A 22547-nucleotide genomic window follows, 5' to 3' on the forward strand; every position below is an offset into this window, starting at 1 on the left:
CCCACTAGAATGGCTAGTGTTTATGTAAAAAAGAAAATAAGAAGTGTTGGAGAGGATGTAGATGGAGAAATAGAAATAGTTATCCATTATTGGTGGGTATATACAATGCTACGGAAAGCAATTTAGTGGTTCCTCAGAAAGTTAAATATAGAATTACGGTATGGCCCGGCAGTCCCACTACTAGGCATATACCCAAAAGAATGGAAAGTAGGGACTCAAACAGATATCTGCACATTGATGCTGACAGAGACAAATTGTAAAGGTGGAAGCAACCCAAGTGTCCATCAATAGATGAATGGATAAATAAAATGTGATATATACATACAATGGAATATTAGCTGTAAAAAGAAATAAAGTTCTGATGCATGAGACAACATGGACGAACTGTGAAGACATTATGTTGAGTGAAATAAGCCAGACACAAAAGGCCAAATATTGTACAATCTCACTAAAAGGAAATAATTAGAATAAGCCAATTCAGAGAGTCAGAAACTAGAACACAGGTTAACAGGCGCCCAGGTGACGGTTAGGAATAGGGAGCTAATGCTTATTTGATACAGAGTTTCTGTTTGGGGTGATGAAAACAATTTGGTAATGGATGGTGATAATGTTAACACAAAATTGTGAATGTAACAAACAGCACTAAACTATCTGAATGTGCCTAAAGGGGGGGTTTTACGTTATATGCTACCAGAATAAATTTTTTTAAAACATATGGCTATAAAACACAGTGAATCCTTAATGTAAATTATAAACTACATTAACAGTGCAATTATAATAATATTGTTTGACCAACTGTAACAAAATTATCATACTAATACAAAGTGTGAATAACAGAGAAAACTGTTGGGGGGAAGAGGCATATAAGAGAGCTCTGTGTTTTCTATATATTTGTTTTATACATCCACAACTTCTCTAGTAAATAAAACAAAACAAAACCCACAAGAGCCTACTAATTAATGGAACAGCAATAAAATGTCCATATAATTGATAGTAGGGTATGGTCTAGTCAAAAAAAGTTTATTAAAGTGCTTTTGTTTAACACCAATGACAACACATTGTATATACAATTTTCTCCCAGGAAATCAATTTTATGAAACATTAGTGGGTTTAAAATTTCTGGTTATCTGTAATACCCTTCAATTAAGGTTAGCACATACATTAAACGTATTACGCATAAATATGTGGGAAAACCATGGATCACGGTAGGCAGGATTCTAAAGAGCCCTACAACCTCCATCAGCTGCTTACTCAATCAAACACTTATCTGAGCAATGCTATGAAGAAAATTTGCAGATGTAATTCACCCTAAAATATGGAGATTCTCTGGGTGGGCCTAATCTAATCACGTGAACTTTTAAAAGCAGAGTTTTCTCCGGCCGGTAGCAGAAAGCTAAGTCAAAGAGGTATGGAGCACATGAAGGACTCAATGTGCCACTGCTGGCTTTGGAGACTGAGAAGGCCACGTTAGGTGGAATTCAGGTGGCCTCCAGGGGCAGAGTGGACCCCAGCTGACAGTCAGCAAGGAAACAGGGACCTCAGATCAACAACCACAAGGAACTAGACTCTGGCCAAAACCTAAATAAACCTGAAGCCAAATTCTTACACAGAGCCATGACAGCCAGCCCAGCAGACACCTTGATTCCTGCCTTAGCCGACCTTGAGCCCAGGACTCAGTCAAGTTCACCCAGGTTTCTGACCTAGAGAACTGCGAGATAATAAGTGGGTGTTGCTGTACGTTCCCCAATGTTTGGTAATGTGTTGCAGTTAAGAGAAAACTAATACAAACAATGTGGACACTGAAGACTCTAGGGATTCCAGAGCGATCTCAGGCTTTAACCGCCCCTTTCCCTCTCGTGCATTTTAGAAACTTCTCTTCACCAGGCTCGAATGCAAAGCCTTGGAAGCTCATGCCTCCCGAGAACTTCACAGAACGCACTGCAGCCTTTCTCACCAGACGTGCACTGCTCACTTGAAAGCAAACCCTAAAAGAAAGCACAAATCCTGCAGGTGGTGTAGGTAACTGGTAGTGGGGCCATAGATCTGACTCAATGGACTGGGCATCTCTCCTCTCTCCCTTGCAACGCTGTGTTTCAAGTGTGCATGTCACAATCTGTTCCACACCCCATCCTGCAGCTCTCAAAGCCTTCACTTAATTCTTTTGTCCCTCTATGGCAATACAGGGTTTTTCTCCCACTTCCCAGGTGTCTCCACACTCTGTCCACCAGCCGGTCTTCTCCCACGATCTCTTCCTTCTAGTGAAAGAGCCAACTCCTCTTCCTATGACAACTCGCCTCCCACAATACACAACGGGGAATATTCAGTCTTCTCTTCACTGTAGCGCCTTAATAAGGTAGAATCCTTATGGTAAGTGTAAAAAAGGAAATAAAAGAGCATACTGCTTACAATTATAAAATAATACTCCCAGGCATGATGGGTAAAGGGAATAGATCCAGAAAGCAATATTCCGTGAAACTAATAATTTAGAGAAATTTACATAAGAACAATCTGCTTGTATGGATGTTAAATTAAAAACTCTCTAAAGAGGTCCTGAAAGAAATACACCAAAATAATTTCACCACACGGGAAATGGGCTTATGGGTATAGAAGCATGTTTCATTTTCATTAAACGAGGAGGAGGTTTTACTGAGGTGGGGTAGAGAGAGAAGGGCGTGAAGAGATGGAGAGCGCCTCTTCCACCTCTGTACATTTTCTCACAGCAAAAATTTGCAAATACATAACAATCTGTCATAAATAAATAAGATTAGATATTCTATATAACTACAATGGGGAAAACTAGCTATTCAGATTTATAGACAATTTAATAAAGACCCAGAATAAAAATGCTTCTGTGGTAGAATGTAGTCATCTTAAGGTAATAAAAGAGTGGGGTTTTTTGGGTCATTAAACCAAACTGTGAGTCATCTGCTGGGAACCAGACCCAAAGGGGAGATGTTTCTCAATGCAGGACAAGAGAAAGAGAGAAACCCTGGCTTCTCCCCTCTCCTACCTTCCAGTCTTTCACCAGTGCCTTCCATTGGCCAACCCTATCCAAAACTGCTGGCAAGGGAGCCTGGGAAATTAGTTTGCAGGGGTCTACCTCCTGCAACACAGAAGAGAGTGAAAGGGCAGGAAATCCCAGCCTTGGATCCATGACATTCATTGCTAAATGATAACAATACAACTGGAAATGTAATAAAATATCAGTCATTTAAGGTAGGTTATTTGATATAAAATGCCCTTATACTTTTATGAAGCACAGTAGCCAAATAACACACACATACACACATGCACATATAATCAACTGAGTAAGGGTAGATCTGAAATGGCTAAACAAAATAAATACCATCACCTAATGAGCACTCACAAAGGACACCTAAATGTCACTGGCATATCTACTACTACCAAAGCAGCCCAGGAATGCCGTTTTCTTCAAAGAACAAGAAGTCCCGCTGACACACGCACGGGGAAAGGCATCTAGATCAGTCTTCATTCCATAGGAGGCTAGCAAAAAGTTATCTAAAAACAAGTCAGGAGGGGAAAATGATGACTTTTGGGTACTTCTTTTCCTTTAACTAACAAACTGGCTTCATTAAATTATCTTTATTGTTTGTACTCAAAATTTAAGGAAGGGCACAAAAGCTTGAGACTGTTCTTGATGTTATTGTTCTTGATGATGATAGAAAGTAAGATTTCTGCTTAAAACTTATAGTGGTAAGGAATCAAAGATCTTTGGCCTCTTAAATAGGAAAAACATTGTAGGAGCTCCTCTATGCTGTTAGGCCTGCATTGCACATGCATGTTCATTTCATGTGTATGTGTATATACATATATTTACACATATATGCATACATGTACATAATCAAATGAGATTTTAATATAAAATTTGTATAGCAAGAAAGGCAAAGAGTACTGCCAATTTTTTTTACAGTTTAACCAAAAGAAACTTATGTAACAAATATTTGAAATAAAGTATGTTTGTAGATGCTTTTGATTTTTAATCCATTTAAGCATTGTTCCCTTTTTCACAAAGGAACATGAGATAATGGGGGAGTCTAATAATAATTATCCCAATATGATAAAAAGGTAAATTTTAAAAATCTATATTATATTATGCTGAACATCAGTATCATTAAAATGATTCTTAAAGAATAAATAAGCCACAAGGAAATTCAATTAAGTAATCTATGTATTTTCAAAAAATTATTGATACAATAAAGTATCCTTAACACTATACATAAAAGGAAGATAATTTCCTTTACTTCTTCAAAAGGCACCTCAAAATCTTACAGTTCCCTAGAAAAGTTCATCACCGTGCAATACTCAGGAAAAAAATAATTAAGCCTTTATAAGTTTGTGTATTGTGAGTTCAGATAAAAGTCTCCAGGAAGGAACAATCACTTAAAACACATGCTCACACACACATACTTTCTAAATCATATCTCTGAACATTTCCTGGTATTCTGCTTAAGTTCTCATCAGCATTATACACCTGCAATATTCTTGGCGAAAAGGTTAGCAAGTCCACTACAAAGTGCTTTGCAAATGAAAAGTCCCCTATCTCTTAACTAAAAACAGGAAAAAGAAAGGAGTATATTTGTTAATGTTTTAATATCTGGACACCAGACTTGGTTCATGAACATGTCAGTTCCTCTAATGTGGAGATGATAAAACTTGGAAAATGTTATCGAAAAAAAGTGTCAGTTAGAATTAAGTACCTGAATAATTCACAAAGCACATAAATAGCCATCAGATAAGCCCTGAGTGTAAATAATATAGTTAGTCCTATTTAATTCTGTAGTTTGAGAAGAAAAGGTAGGGAGTACTAAAGCAAAAATCATGATTAGTGTAAGGGATTACAAAACTAGCCCTTTTACATCAAAGGAGTGCCTTCAAGTTCACTTCTACTAAAATATATCTTGCAGAGAAAACAAAATTAGCAGCAAGGAAAAATTACCCATGAGCAATGTTTTAAGTTAATTAGCAGGAAGCAGATGTGGCGGCAAGCAGTTGGGCACCTGCCTACCCCCATGGGAGGTCCAGGATTCAGTTTCCAGCACATCCTAAAGAAGATGAGCAAGACAGTGAGCTGACGTGACAGGTTGGCACAGCAAGCTGATACAATGAGATGATGCAACAAGGAAACACAATGAAAGACACAATAAGCAGGGAGAGGAGGTAGCTCAAATGACTGGGTACCCCACTCCCACATGGGAGGTCCCAGGCTCAGTTCCTGGTACTGCCTGAAAAAAAAAAGACAAACAGACACAGAGAGCACACAACAGACACAGAGAGCAGACCACAAGCGCAAACAAGGGGGGAAGGATAAATTAAATAAATCTTTAAAAAATAAAGTTAATTAGCAAAAATTACTAGTAAACACCACTAGTATAATAATCACAAAGCCTCTACTACGCAAAAGCTGGTTAGTCAACAATTAATATATTTACATATTAGCAGAACTTTTAAATATTCTTTTTTTTTTAAAGATTTATTTATTTATTTATTTTTCTCCCCTCCCCCCCCCCACCCTGGTTGTCTATTCTCTGTGTCTGTTTGTTGTGTCATCTTTGTTCACTTCTGTTGTTGTCAGCGGCACGGGTACCTGTGTTTCTTTGTGTTGCATCATCTTGCTATGTCAGCTCTCTGTGTGTGCGGCACCATTCCTGAGCAGGCTGCACTTTCTTTCGCGCTGGGCAGCATTCCTTATGGGGTGCCGGCACTCCCTGTGCGCATCAGCACTGCACATGGGCCAGCTCCACACAGGTCAAGGAGGCCCGGGGTTTGAACCGCGGACCTCCCATGTGGTAGACGGATGCCCTAACCACTGGGCCAAGTCTGCCGCCTAAATATTCTGAAATTTAAACTCTTCTATAATTGAATTTCATCCTTTCTTTCATCTCACTTCCATTTTCCCTAACCGCTGAAGATAATCCTACTTATTTAATTTCTGAAAGAACAGGCTTTCAATGTTGTATGTAACTTCAGTTGACGTTTTATATGAAAGTTCCTAAGTAAATCTAAAAACAGTATAGTATTATTTTTACATGTAATTTATTCAGGTAAATTATTCTTTGTTTTCAGTTATTATTGTTTTCAATTATTTTTCAGTTATTGTCAGTTTTAGTGCTGTTAGAAAATGATCTGTTTCAATCTTGAAATTTGTGCATGTAAATTTTAAATATGCCTACAAGGACAAGAACAAAGATCAGTGGAGAAGGATGGTCCAGTGATGGGTCCTTGATACTGATGACTATGCTTATGAGCCTGTGTGCCTGAGATTTCAACTAGACCTAGAGTTGGAAGGTGCCTAAGAGTTACCTCCTGAGAGCCTCCATGTTGCTCAAATGTGGCCACTCTCTAAGACAAACTCAGTATGTAAAAGCATTACCTTCCCCCCAGTGTGGGACATGACTCCCGGGGATGAGCCTTCCTGGCACTGAGGGATTACTACCATCACCATCTGGTCTTGCAACTAGAAAAAGACCTTGAATAAAATGGGGAAATGGTAAAGACAAATGAGTTTATATGGTTAAGAGACTTCAAAATGAATTGGGAGGTCATCAGAGGGGTCACGCTTATGCACATCTCAGCAGGATCCCAGAGATAGCCAAAGTAGATACAACCCCAGGTACTGGTGCTCCTAAGGGCTATGGAGACACACATGTTCTACGGTTAAGACAGATGGCTCTGGAGTTCAGTGCCTTGCCAGTAGGCCCTACTTTGGAATTCGTGCTCCTGATTATGATGGAGTTGGACTCAGATGTGACCTCTCTACACATGCCTCCTGTCACTTTTACTGAACGTGTGATTGGCGCTGGGGCTTGTGTATGTTCAGGAGACTTGAATCTCTGGACTGTTCATGCACCAGCTGGGCTCTAAGTTTCAGGAGAGTTGCAACACCTACTCTCCGGTTTTTGGACATAGCCAGGTCAGTTGACAGGAGGTGAGAATGGTCAATCACCATACCAGGGAACCAAGAGTATCTACAACTAAAAGCTGCAAGAGAATCACATCCATCAGCCATGAAGGATCTAAGGCCTCTCTCAGTTTAAAGGTGGAGTGGACATTGCCATCTCAGGGTCCACAAGATAGAGGAATAAAATATGGATTGGAGTGGACTTGCTGATGTTCTACTATAGAACTGTTGTGACTCTACCAATGGAAGAAATTGTATCATTGATGTGGAGACGATGGCCATGGGAGTTAATGAGGGCAGGGAGAGGGAGGAAGAGGTGTGATATGGTGGCATTTTTGGGACTTGGAATCATCCTGAACAATATTGCAGGGACAGATGCGGGACACTGTTTATCCTGCCATAACCCACTGGATGGACAGGGGGAGAGTGTGAACTACAATGTGAACTACGGTCCATGTGGTGTGGCAGTGCTCCAGGGTGTATTCACCAAATGCAGTGAATGTTCCTCACCAATGAAAGGGGATGTTGATATTAGAGGAGGGGGCGGGGGAGGGGGGAAGAAGGCGAGGGAGTGGGATATATGGGAACCTCTTATGTTTTTTAATGTAAAGTTTTGTGTGATCTATTTATCTTTTTTTAAAAATATAAAAACATACAAAAATAAACAAAACTCATACACATGCAAAAAAATTTAAATATGTATGACAAAAATATAAAATATAAATTCTTTCTGGAATAATGCAAGATATGAATAGAAGAAGGGTAAAAAGGAGGAAAGAACCACTAATGAGAGAGACATTTAACTGTCAAAATTTCTATTAAAAGAATAGCAAGATTCTAGACTCTACATAACACTCCAGTTAAGATCAATGAGAACCATTATTCTTCTAATCAAACATGTTTATGTACTTTTCTCTTTGTATATTTCCTAAGTTTACTATTTTTAAAAGCTATATAAGAACTTCAATCAGGAAAGGTAACATCCAAATCACCTAAAAGCCTTAAATAGGCCAATATTTGGAATGAAGTTTTCAGTTTAATGATTGGTAATAAAATGCTGAGTTTAAGCATCAGTTGAACAGTACAAATGATTTTGGGTTTAGCATTATAAACCTGTCAATTTTTAAATCATTTTTGACCTATAAAATTAGCAATTTCATATAGTTCAACCTAATATATATCACAGAGTTCCCAGTAGTATATTAATTATCTTCAGTAATTAACACTACTTGACTCATGCCAGAGAATTAATTCCACAATCTTCAGCCAGAAAAGGATGTACCAAGGAGAGGAACTTTTGCTTGTTTATTAAAGAGCTCTGAATATACTGGCAGTAATTCAAAACTTGGGCTTTGCATATTAATCAATGGTTGACTTTGTCATTGTTCACAAAACACTAAAAACATTCAGCTCTTAAAAACTGCAATGATAAATATCATTTTTTCTACTTTATCATGAAAATTCAACCATCAATCAAAATAAACAGCTAAAACAATAAAAATAGGCAAAATCACACAGTTATAAAAGAGCTAAAGATAGTCATTTATAGAATATTTGCAAAGAATTTTTTTTCTTTTGTTTAAACTGCAAATGTTTTTACAACTTGCTGGGTAGGCACCTATTTATCTAAGGTGCAATAAAGAAAATACACAACTCCTCCAAAATTACATCTTACTCAAGATTAGTTAGAAAGAAATAATCTAGCTGTTCTATCAATCTTTTTTCCTATTTAAAAAGTAGGCAATAGAGGAGAAAACAGGCCAAGTATAAAGGGTCATTTGTGATTTAAGAGTCCCCTAAGAAAAATGTACCAACAGTCTCATTTTTCTTTAAAAAAAGAAAGAAAACTACGGAGAAAAGATGGAAAGGAAGACCCTTATCAACAACAGACAAATGAGATAAAGGAGGAGGAAAGTTCAGCACATTTTCAAACGCCTCAGTTTGTCCAGAGAATGACAATTTCATTTACCCAACAAATTTTTACCGTGCACTTACTCTGCAGGCACAGGGGATAAAGCATTAATTAACACATATGACAAAATCCCAGTACTCATGTAGTTACCATCTAATGGACAAGAAAGAATGATCATAGAAATATTCAGTATTTGGAAATACTATGGAAAAAATAAAGCAGAGTAAGAAAGAGAGAGAGAGGAGGGCAGAGTTATTATCTCACCAGGCAGCACCTAATTGTTAACATTTGCACAGAGGCCCGGAAGTGAGAGCGCAGCCATGCAGGTTACCTGCAGAGTGTCCTTTCTAGGCAAAGGGAACCCACAGCCCAAGGCCCTGCCTAACGTGGGAGAATGCTTGGCATGTTTGAGAAATAGCAGGAAGTCTAATGTGGCTAGAAGCAAAGGATGGAGTAGGCAGACAACCAGAGAAACACGACTGGAGAAATAGATACACTATAAGATTTATTAGAGGAATTGTCTCATGCAATTGTGGGATGAGCAAGGCCAAATTCCGTAAGGCAGGCTGCAAGCTGGGACTCCAGTGAAGGTTTCTGATGAACTCCCCGAGAGAGAAGCAGGTGTGCTAAAGTAGAGATGGCAATTCTCCCTTCGGATTGCTGAAATCATCACTTCTCCTTTTAAGGCCTTCAACTGATTGGACGAGACTTCTCTCTCTGTTGAAAGCAATCTCTTCAGTTGATTGTAGATGCAATCAGCCACAGAGGTTACAAAGTTACTGAGCTTTTAAATCCATGAGCTATCCCCTCAGTAAGAATCAGGGCAGTGCTTGCCTGACCAGACAACTGGACACCACAACCTGACCAAGCTGACACATGAGGCAACCATCCCATTGTTTCATCTGTGATATTTTAGAAGCTGAAAATATATAACTTGTTTTAATTTTCATGACTCTGGTTGTAAGCAGAGGAGAGCATTTTCACCCAGGATGATTTATTTTATTTCATCAATTACTCTGTTGGCTAGAAGATGACCTATTTTATCCCCAAATCCTGGGCATATACTAATTCTAATGGCAGAAAAGGAAACTGAAGCAAAGAAACAACCGGAGAGTGAATATGATCTACTTTTAGGACACTGAGAAGATCAATACTAAAATAAAAAGCAGGGAGAAACACTAAGAAGAATAATCAAGGTGGTTTTAGTCAAAATACTCAAAACTGATGAAAGAGCCAAAGATCCTGAGAGATGTTTGTATTTATACATGTTTTGTATATATTCCCATATACACACACTTCTGAATTTTTATATATTTTGAGAAATCTTACTATTTATTTATGAAAGAATTTTTTTGTTAAATATTTATAAGTATTTGACTTTTGGTAATTCAGAAAAATTCTACAGTTATTAATTAAAATATTTATATAGTTATAGATTTATGAATTTTAAGTCATGAAAGGAAAGAGCCTTTTTACTATTTCTCTCATTGTTTTAGTGGGAAAATTATTACATATAAAATTCCTTAAATTCTTGACATTTCAAAAATTTCTGGCTCTTTTTGCATAGTTAAAAGAAAAACAAACAGGCTGCCTGCACTATACAAATCAATAAAAGATCAATATTTAAGACCACTGGATTCTATATTTAAAACAATTCAAAAAATACTTAGATGAAATTGCTCTGGGGAAACATTTTATCAAGTTTTCTCTTAATTTTCTTCATTCTCAAAGTGATTATTTCACTTAGATTATTATTGAAAGAGAAAAACATCCACAGCTTTCTCCATTCATATTTCCTGATTAAAATCAATATGATTTCCTAGAAGAGTGGTATTAAAACGGTGGCTCTAATCTCATCTATACTCTTTGCATCATTCACTGAGTACTTTTTCCAACCTAGCAAATCACTAGTTACTGAGTTCAAGGAATTAAAAAGTAAATGGAAGGAGAAGTGGATGTGGCTCAACCAGCTGGGCACTTGCCTACCACATGGGAGGTCCCAGGGTTGGGTCCTGGTGCCTCCTAAAGAAGACGAGCAGATGCCGCCTCCCACCCCAGCGAGCTGGATGCCACCTGGTCGCAACGACTAGACAAAACCTCCCGCCCCAACAAGCTGATGCCACGAGCCAGCAGACACCACAGTCCATGGGAGCAGGTGTGGCTCAGGCTATGGAGCACTACTTGCCTCTCATGTGGGAGGTCCCGGGTTCGGTTCCCGGTGCCTCCTGGAGAAGGTGAGCAAACAATGAGCAGACAGACAAGAGGACCACTGAGGGGCGTGGATAAATAAAGAAAAATAAGGTAAATAAATAAATCTTTAAAAAAAAGAAAAAGAAAATGGAAGAATTATAACACCTGCACTTAAGGAGGTTTCACACCAAGAAATTAGAGCACAGTGTAAGAATATAGTGAGGTGTTAAAACATGAGCTATAAATGGCAATTTCCGTAAGAGCATATACAAATCAGTGTGGACTAAAGCAGGACTCCAAAAGAGAGAATTCAAGAATTTTATAACTATGCAACAATCACATTTTCAGAGAGAATAAACAGACTGCATAGAAGAACAAATGTCACCTTTCTTCCCTTTCATTAAATTCAATGTATACTTATTAAGCTATATAACAAGTATAGGAAAAACTGCAGGAGACTTTAAAACGGGCAAAAGAGATTACTGACCACTTTTTCAGTGGAGTGCTAGAGACTCCAGAGATTATCTCATTTGATAGAGGTATGAGATATTGTCTTTGACTAGGCTTTTTTACTAGTTCTGTAGAGATAAAAGTGAAGGGGTGCAAAACTGAGAGTATTACCATAATTAATACAAATAATTCATGCCCATAAACATGTAAATTGTATCCAGTAGAACTGAATAGTCTGCCAGTTTTGCATATACTTTGCATACCATTTAGCATTATTGATATAAAAGTAAAGTACTCTGAATTTTCCTTTGAATCAGTTTTCTTTCTAAGATTTATTTATTTTGTATTTCTTTTTCTGCTCCTCTCCCCGCCAGTTGTCTGCTCTCTGTGTCCATTCGCTGTGTGTTCTTTTGTGTCCACTTCTATTCCTGTCAGTGGCACAGGAATCTGTTGTCTCTTTTTGTTGCATCATCTTGCTGCATCAGCTCTCCGTGTGTGCGACACCACTCCTGGGCAGGCAGGACTTTCTTTTGCGCTGGGCGGCTCTCCTTAGGGGATGCACTCCTTGCGCAAGGGGCTCCCCTACGAGGGAACACCCCTGCCTGGCAGGGTACTCCTTGTGTGCATGAGCACTGCGCATGGGCCAGATCCACACGGGTCAAGGAGGCCCGGGGTTTGAACCGTGGACCTCCCATGTGGTAGGCGGATGCCCTATCCATTGAGCCAAGTCCACTTCCCTGAATCAGTTTTAACACCTGACTGATTATTTTATTACATTAATGAGTAAAATAAAGACAATATCTCTGGCATGTGTTTTTTTGTATGAGTCATGATTATATCCTATTTTTAAACATATCCTTCAACAAAATGAATATACAATGATCTCTGCCATTCCTCAAAGAATTCATCATCTAGTAAGGGAGACAGCTATGTTCATAAACAATTAGAATACAATGAGATAAGTTTTACAAAAGAGAGATAAACAACACACTATGAAAAGTAAAATAACACTATTTGATATATGCAGGGTTTAGGAAAACCTACAGAGAGGATCTAACATCTGAAAGATAGGCCATGAATGTTAAGTAGATGAGTTAGGACTGAGTGATCTATTGGAAAGAGTCTTGGAAATTATTCAGTTCAGCAGCCTAATTTTAAAAATGAAAATAACAGTATGTCCAGATAGATTCAGTGACTGAGCTAAGATCACAAAATCAATCATAAGGTACGCTCCCTTAATACACCACACTTAACTTCCTCAGTTCCTCCCTGATTTTCACTTAACCCTCTGTTACTGATACATATAAAGAAGACTACTGATTTCTCATGCAGATTTATTACAAGAGTACAATACATTAAAAATTAATATACACATTAATATACACGTTTCTTATTCCATTTTCATATAATCTAGTATATGCTATTCCAAAATTTAAAGTTTTAATAGGAGTCTAATAATGTATGACCTACTTTTACACTCTGAACAAAGGTTACATCATAAATTACAATTACATTATACAGCAGGCTTCAGAAAACTATAAGCAATGGATTTCATCCAGGCCACCACCTGTTTTGTACAGCATGTGAGCTAAAAATAGTTTTTGCATTTTTTTAATGCTTGGAGAAAAGATAAAAAGAGTGGTATTTAATGGCATGTGAAATTACATTAAATTCAACTATCAGAGTCCATAAATAAAGTTTTATTGAAAAACAACCATGTTACTTCATTTATGAATTGTCTGTGGATGCTTTCACACTACACTGACAGCAGTTGCAAAAGAGACAATATCTGGCACACTCATTAATTCATGCTTGTGGCTCTACATACTGTAAACTACAGGGTCGAGTTATACTCAACAGCCTTTCAAATGCCATGCATATCTCTGTACCATGACATTTTTATTTATTACCAATGCATATGCCCATCACGTAAAAAGAAGAAAAGAAAATACAAGTGGATTTCAACTGTCACACTTTTAAAATACAGCAGAACATTGATTATTCTGTATCAAATTAGATAGCAAAGCATTGTGCTTATTATGGAATGACACTATAGTTCTGCTATAGAAAAGGATACGTGCCAACATTACCAGACTATGTACTTATTGCAACATTCTCAATGCTCAGGAAAGCAATACCAAAAAATTAGAAAATCTAAAACAGTATTTAATCACAGCAAAATTTCCAACATAACTAAAAATAAGAACAAGGTCATAGCTAAAGTAAATTTCCAAGAGGCTTGTTAGCTTAGGCAAGGAAATTAAACCAGTACGTCACTTACATCATGTTTGATTGCAGCAATGGAAGACATGTGTCCTGAGAAACCGAACTGCTTTAAGTCTCTGAACCCTCTGTTAAGTGCAGCAGCATGAAGAGTTGTGGACATTAGAGCAAAATCAAGTCAATTAAAACACTAGCCTTCGCAACCAAGAAAACTCCAAAACCAGATGGCTTCACTGAAGAATTCTACCAAAAGTTAAAAGAAAAATTAACTCCAATTCTTTCCTAACTCTTCCAGAAATTTAAGGGGAGAGAACATTTCCTTATTTATTCTATGAAACCAGCATTATTCTAATACCATAGCCAGATAAAGACATCACAAGAAGAGAAAATCACAAATAAATATTCCTTATGAATCCAGATGCAAAAATCCTCAACACAATACTAGCAAACAGAATCCAATAGCACATTTAAAGGATTATACAGCACAACCAGTAGGAATTATCCCAGAAACGCAATGGTGATTCCATATTACAAATCAGTATATTATACCTTTTTAATAAAATGAAGCGGAAATAAACACATGATCATCTCAAGCATGCATAAAAACCATTTGACAAAAATCAGCACTCTTTTTTTTGGTAAAAACTTTAAGAAAATTAGAACTAGAAAGGAACTTCCTAAAGATGAGAAGAGGCCTATAAGACAAACTCAATGATAATATCAAACTCAATGGTATAATCCACTCAAAAAAAAAAAGCTAACAGAGGTAATAAACAAATTCAGCAAACTTGTAGGGTACAAGATCAACATACAAAAACAAGTTGTATTTCTATACACCTAAATCAACAATCCAAAAGGAATACAAGAAAATAATTTCATTTAAAAAAGCACCTAAAAGAATAAAATCTCTACAAATAAATTAAGCCAAGTATGGAAAAGCCTTGTACAATGAAAACTGTTGACAGAAAATAAAGAAGACCTAAATAAATAGAAAGATATCCAGTGTTCATGGATTAGAAGATTGAAAATAGTTAAGATGTAAATACCACGCAAAGTGATCTATAGATTCAATGTCACCCTAATAAAAACTCTAGCAGCTTTACTGGAAGTAATGAAAAAGTCAATCATCAAATTCATATTGAAGAGAAAAGGGCCCCAAATAGCCAAAAACAAAGCTGGAAGACACATATTATAGATATGAAAGCTTATTATTAATAGAAAGCCACAGCAGTCAAAACAGTGTGGTATTGATATAAGCATAGATATACAAACAATGGAATAGACTTGAGGGTCTATGGAAAAACCCTCACATCTAAGGCCAACTGATTTTCAACAGGTTGGCAAGTCCATTCAATGAGGAAAGAAAAGTCCATTCAACAGTTGGTACTGGAGGGAAGCAGGCATGGCCCAGTGGTTAGGGCGTCCGTCTACCACATGGGAGGTCCACGGTTCAAACCCCAGGTCTCCTTGACCCGTGTGCAGCTGGCCCATGCGCAGTGCTGATGCATTCAAGGAGTGCCCTGCCACGCAGGGGTGTCCCCTGCGTAGGGGAGCCCCACGCACAAGGAGTGCGCCCTGTAAAGAGAGCCGCCCAGCGCGAAAGAAAGTGCAGCCTGCCCAGGAGTGGCACCGCACACACGGAGAGCTGACACAGCAAGATGACGCAACAAAAAGAAACAGATTCCCATGCCGCTGATAAGGATAGAAGTGGTCACAGAAGAACACACAGCGAATGGACACAGAGAGCAGACAACGTGGGGGAGGGGGGTAGGAAAGAGGAAATAAATAAATAAAAATAAATAAATCTTTAAATAAAAAAAAACATTTAAAAATTTAAAAAATTAAAAAAAAAAAACAATTGGTACTGGAAAAATAGGATATTCACATGCAAAAGAATGAAAGTGAACCCCTACATAACACCATATACAAAAACTAACTAAAAATGAATCAACGACCTAAACGTAATACCTAAATCTATAAAACTCTTAGAATATTACATTGAGGAAAATTGTCATGACCTTGTATTTGGCAATAGATTCTTAGATATGATACCAAGAGCAGAAGCAAAACGAGGAAAAACAGAAATATTAGACTTCATCAAAATTTTAAAACTTTGTTCATCAAAGGGCATTATCAAAAACTGAAAAGGGAGAACAAGAAAGAACTGCTGCAATTACACATCTAATGAGGGTTTAATGTCTACAATATATAAAGAAATCCTACAACTTAACAACAAAAAGGTAAACAAACCAATTTTAAAAACAGGCAAAAAAACCATGAATACACATTTCTCCAAAGAAGATATCCACTAAGCATAGGAAAAGATGCTCAGCATAATTAGCCATTGGGGAAACGCAAATCAAAACCATAATGATGGGAAGCAGATGTGGATCAAGTCTGCCTACCACATGCGAGGTCCCAGGTTCAGTTCCTGGTACCTCCTAAAGAAGACCAGCAAGACAGCAAGTTGACAGTAAGGGCTGGTGTAGCAAGCTGATGCAAAAAGATGACACAACAAGGAGACACAACGAGGGACACAACAAGCAGGGAAAGGAGGTGGCCGAAGTGATTGAGCACCTCCATCCCACAAGGGAGGTCCCAGATTCAGTTCCCGGTGCCTCCTAAAAAAAACAAAATGACAAAAAGTGGACACAGAGAAAAGACAGCAAGCACACGCAAAGTGGGGCAAGGAGTGTGTGGGGAGAAATAAATTAAATAAATCTTAAAAAACAAACACACACAATGAGCTACAGTTACCCGCTAGAATAGTTACTATTTTAAAAATATAGAAAATTACAAATGTCAGAAAGGACATGGAGAAATAACATTCATCCATTGCCGCTGAGAATGAAAAATAGTGAAGCGACTATGGAAAACAATTTGTCAGGATCTCAGAAAGTTAGAGAGATAATTACCATATAACCCAACAATACCACATCTAGTTATATACCCAAAAGAACTGAAAGCAGGGTCTGGAACATAAACTTTCACACCAATGTTCATAGGGGCATTATTCACAATTGCCAAAAGAGGGAAACAACACAAGTGTCCATCAACAGATGAATGGGTAAACAAAATCTGTTATGTACGCACAATGGAGCATTAATCGGCAACAAAAAGGAATGAAGTTCTGATATATCTGACGACATGGATGAACTCTGAAGACATCTTGTTGAGTGAAATAAGCAGACACAAAAGGACAAATAACATAAATGGGAAATTTTAGGTCTTATTTATACTGCCAGAATAAAAAGCCAAATAAAACACCATAGAACAGTACAAACACAGTGAACACTAATTTAAACTACGGACTATAGTTAATAATAGGATTATAATAATATTGTTTCATCAACTGTAATGAAAGGACCAAATTAATGTTGAAAGTCAATCATAAGAAAAATTGCGTGTGAGTGGTGACGTATACGGGAACTCTGCACTTTCTCCTCAACTTTTCTGTAAATCTACAACTGCTCTAGTAAAAATAGAAAAAAATAAAAAACAAAAACACTAGGATGGCTATTACTTAAGAAATAAAGTAACAAATGTTGGTGAGTAGGTGGAGAAATTGGAATCTTCCTACTTTGTTAATGGGAATATAACGTAGTACAACCGCTGTGGAAAACAGTTTGCACTTCCTCAGAAAGTTAAACAGAGAATTACCAGGACCCAGCAATTCTACTCCTAGGTGTATACCCAAAAGGACTCAAAGCAGGGATTCAAACAGACAAACACCAGTGTTCACACGGGCACTGTGCACAGCAGCCACGAGGCAGCAACCCGAGCGTCCACCAAGAGACGAGCGAATAAACAGAATGTGGTCTATACACACAACTGAACTACCTCACCCCAAAAAGGAAAAACGTTCCGGCATATGCCACAACACGGAAGAACCTTGAAAACATGCTAAGTGAAATAAGCCAATCGCAAAAGAATATTGTATGATTCCACTTATATAAAATATGTAGAAAAAGCAAAATCATCACAGAGATAGAAAGAACATTTGAGGTTACCTGGGGCTGGGTTACAAGAAAGTGGGAATTATTGTTTAATGGAAACAGAGTTCTCTTTCAGGTGATATTAAAAGGCAAGTATCAAGGTAAGAATTTATAGGATTTTACAAATGCTTTCTGTAGCAGTTTGATATGGTTATGAATTCCAAAAATAGATACTGGATTATGTCTGTAATCTGATCTGTACCTGGGCATGATTGAGTTCTAATTAGTTACAATTAGATAAAAGGCATGGCAAGGAACAGAGTTGAGGGTTTCTGATGTTGGAGTTTTGATATTGGAGTTTGATGCTGAAGCCTTAAGCTGGAGCCCAGGGAAGTAAGCTCACAGTGTAGGAAAGAGAAGCCAGCCCCAGGAAGGAAAGAACCTTAAACTCAGAGAAAAGCAAGCCCCAGAAACACAGGAACCCAGGAAGCCTGAGCCCTCTCAGCTGTCGGCAGCCATCTTGCTCCAACACATCTTGCTCCAGACTTTGGTGAGGGAAGTAACTTGTGCTTTATGGCCTGGTATCTGGAAGCTCCTACCCCAAATAAATACCCTTTATCAAAACCAACCCATTTCTGGTATTTTGCATCAGCACCCCTTTGGCTGACTAATACACCCTCCAAGCAATGAATATGTTCAATTAAAATCATACGCTCATGGAATGATGTCAGTATCTGCCAGTATCTACCTGAGTGAAAGGAATTTTTTAAAATGAAATATGTGAAATCTCATTACAGATCAGCACAAACAGATGAACAGGTACATTCTTCTTTGATAATAGGGAACACTAACTCTGAACCCCGACTAAGCAAATGTTATAACCCCTCCAAAAAATGTCATTCTATTAGTAGACATGCATTCTAAAAAATTTTTTAAAGTTTAATAGGTATCTCAAACTTGTTACAAAAACTACACAGCTGATTTTTTACCTATCCCCCAACAAAAACTGCTTCTTCAGCATCAGTAAATGTAAACTCCAATCTACCTGTTGATCAGGCCAAAAACCTCAAGTCGTCCTTCTCTGTCCCTTTATGCCACACTCGATGCCATTCATCAGCAAGAGCAGTTGATTCTATCTGTAAAACTACATGCAGAACTGAGCTGTGTCTCACCGTATCTGCGACCAACACTGCTACCAACTATAAATCGCCTCCTTCCTCCTTTGTCATCTTCTTTAGCCGAGTCACAGCAATAAGAGACACATTTTAAAATTTTAACCATGTTACTTCTCAGCTAAAACTTCTAATGATTCCCCATCTCATTCAGCATAAGACACCAAAGTGCTTATCAATGGACCACAAGAAACTACGCTGTCAGGTCTCCCACCACCTAAAATGGCTTCACTGGCCACATTTTCTCTGACTTTCCCCATCACTGTTGGCTAAATCAGTTTCTCTGTGGCTACTCAAGGCAGGGGAAAAGGACCGCCTGGCCCTGCGCGGGGAGACTTCTGGAAGCTGCCGTGCGGGAAGGGGGACTGGCCCAAGGCAGAGTCTGGTTGCTCCCGTCTCCCAGCCCGCAGGGGAGGAAGCCTGCGACAGGGGTGGAATGCCCTTGCTGGGAACAGGAACAAAACGTGAGCTACCCACTGGTCCTGGCAAAACAATTTCTGAATTCTTTTAAAAAATCCGTTTTATTCAGATATATTCATATACTATATACTCTACACAAAGTGTATCATCAGTGGCTTTCAGCATAATCACAATGTTGTGCATTTACCACCATGAAAAATTTTAGAACTCCATTACCCCAAAAAGAAAACGCCACACCTCTTAGCAGTCACCTCTCAATCCCTCCCTTTCCCAAGGCCCACATAACCACTAATCTAATTTCCTCTTTATAAATTGATTTATATTTACATTTTATATAAATGGGATCATACAATATGTAGTACTTTGTATCTGGTTTCTTTCACTTAGCATAATGTTTTCTTGGTCAGATAGTAACATCTTGGAACGTTAACACACGTTTGCTCAGTTTCAAAGAAAAACAGCTTTCTAAAAGCAATATTAGCCATATTCATATTTCAGATAAGGTTTCACTTTGCTATACAGTCCCATGTTACATTTTTAACATTTCTTTTTGTAATATACATGACCTTAGACTTTCCCTTTCAACCACTGTCATGCCCACATAATAGCTCTGCTAATTACAAACATTATATTGGGCTTTCACCTTTTCTATCCATTTCCAAAGATTAACACTTATCTTATTAACCAATTCTGCACAAGTTAGCCCTCAGTTTTCCATTCTCTACCCTCATTCTATTCTCTGACGACCCATATTCAAGGTATTAACTCCAAGAGATTTCACAACATATTTAGTTCATAATAGTGCAATGCACACAATGTTCACAGTATTCATCCTTTTGTGTCTGGTTTGCTTCACTCAACATAATATTCTCCAGGTTCATCCACGTTGTCATATGCTTCATAAACTCATTTCTCCTTACAGCTGCATAATGTTTCATCATATGTATAAACCACAGTGTTTGGCTGATGGACACCTGGGTTATTTCCATCTTTTGGCAAAGGTGAATAATGCCACTATGAACACTGGTGTGCGGAGATGTCTGTTCGTGTCACTGTTCCCAGGTATCCTGGGTACGTGCCTAGCAGTGGTACTGCCAGGTCACATGACAAATCTATATTCAACTTCCTTAGGAACTGTCTAACAACCCTCTACAGTGGCTGTACCGTTCTATATTCCCACCAACAGGAAATAAGCATCCCTATTTCTCCCCATCCTCTCCAATACTTGTTGTTCTCTGTCTTTTTGATAGTGGCCATTCTAATAAGAGTGAAAAGCTATCTCATGGTAGTTTTGATTTGCATTTCCTTAATCTCTAGTGTTGTTGATCATTTTCTCATGTTGTTTTTTTTTTTGCCGTTCGTATTTCTTCTTCAGAAAAATGTCTATTCAAGTAATTTGCCCATTTTTTAACCAGGTCATTTGTCTTTTCATTGTTGAGTTGTAGCACCTATTTATATATCAAGGATATTAAACCTTTATCAGCTATATGATATCCAAATATTTTCTTCTATTGAATCAGCTGTCTTTTAACCCTTTGATAAAGTCCTTTGAGGTGCAAAAGTGTTTAATTTTGAGGTAGTCCCGTTTATCTATTTTTTGTTGTTGTTGCTTGTGCTTTGGGTGTAAGGTCCAAAAAACTACTACCTTCTAACAAGATCTTTAAGATGTTTCCCGACATTGTCTTCTGGTGGTTTTATGGTCCTGGCTTTTATATTTAGGTCTTTGATCCATTTTGAGTTGATTTTACATATAGGGTAATATAAGGGTCCTCTTCATTCTTTTTGTTATGGATATCCAGTTCTCCCAGCACCAATTACTGCTTAAAAGACTTGGTAGATTTGTAGAAAACCAGTTGGCCACAGAGGTAAGAATTTATTTCTAGACTCTCAATTCTATTCCTCTGATGGATGCGTCTATCCTTATGCCAATACTATGCTGTTTTGACCACTGTAGCTTTGTAATATATTTCAAAGTCAGGCAGTGAAAGTCCTCCCACATCATGCTTATTTTTTAGAATGCTTTTGACTATTCGGGTACACTATCCCTTCTAAATGAATTTGGTAATTGCTTTTTCTGTTTCTGTAAAGTAGGCTGTTGAATTCTGATTGGTATTGCATTGAATCTATAAATTAGTTTGGGTAGGACTGACATCTTCATGATATTTAGTCTTCCAATCCATGAACATGGAATATCTTTCTATTCATTTAGGTTCATTGATTTATTTTAGCATTGTTTTGTAGTTTTCTGTATATAGGTCCCATATGTCTTTGGTTAAATTACTTCCTGGGTATTTGAGTCTTTTTGTTGCTATTGTAAATGGAATATTTTCCCTGATTTCCTTCTCAGATTATTCAACAGCAATATACAGAAACATTACTGAGTCTTTAGAATTGTTCCTATTAATTACGCAAATCTGGACCCTGGACCCAGAAAAGAGTTGCAGACCCATTTCCAAGGGCCTTGGGGTGGGAGGCTGAAAAGGCGAGACAAAGCTTCTCTTTCGTACTTCAGTTTCTTCATGTGCACTTCCTTGGTCAGCCAGCAGATGGTGGTCCTCGGCACCCCTCTCGGTTCTAAGCTGGACCGAGTGTGTTGCTCCAACAGGGACAGATCAGTGTGATGGAGGATCCTGCATGGAGGCCAAGAGCCTCGCAACCCAAACTTTCTCAGAGGCTGTTTTCCAAACTTTGCTGGCAACCCCTTCTCTTTTCCAGGGTAGGAGATAATTCCACTCCCTTCTGCATCTTCAACAACCAGTCCCAGTCAGCAGGGAGGGTGCCTGAGAGGGTTCCATCTCTTTAGTCCCGTGCTGGCTCCCAGTGCAAAAGACGGCGCAGCTCCACCGGCCTGGGAGGGCTCATGGGACACAGTGGATCACATTTTGGGGTCAAAAGCTGAGTCTGCCTTAGGCTGTGCCCCTCTTTCTCCTGTTTCCCAGGGAGGTGGATCCCGGAAGCCCCCTTTATCTATAACCTCTGGCCCCAAAGCCAGAGAATTCACAACTGTCTGTAGAGTAGGGGAGTGTGCTTGCAGCTGCTGCTGCCGCGAAACTCAACAGTTTTGTGGTCAAGATTCTTCTCCTTTGCCTCTCTCCTAGGCAGCGTCCAGCCTTCCCCTGGTGTCTTAAACCCTAGAAAAATTTTTTCCAGGCTGTTTCTGCCTGTTCTCTAGCTATTTTTCTGGGAGAGGACAGAGTCCCGTGTCTTTCTAGGCTACCATCTTCCCAGAAGTCCTCTGAAATCTGTTTTGGTTCACATAGGAAATAGGTATAAATCTCAATTTATGCTGAATTTTATATCTTATTTGTACTTGAAAATGTTGTTAT

General features: G+C 38.3%; 1 protein-coding gene across 3 annotated transcripts in view; it reads right to left on the reverse strand.

Moving 5' to 3' along the window:
* The window catches only part of ARHGAP32 (Rho GTPase activating protein 32), a 326449-nt gene that overhangs the window by 146947 nt on the left and 156955 nt on the right, over nucleotides 1-22547 (reverse strand). The gene's annotated exons all lie outside the window — the stretch shown is intronic.

This window comes from Dasypus novemcinctus, chromosome 27, assembly GCF_030445035.2.
Source record: "Dasypus novemcinctus isolate mDasNov1 chromosome 27, mDasNov1.1.hap2, whole genome shotgun sequence".
NCBI lineage: Eukaryota > Metazoa > Chordata > Mammalia > Cingulata > Dasypodidae > Dasypus > Dasypus novemcinctus.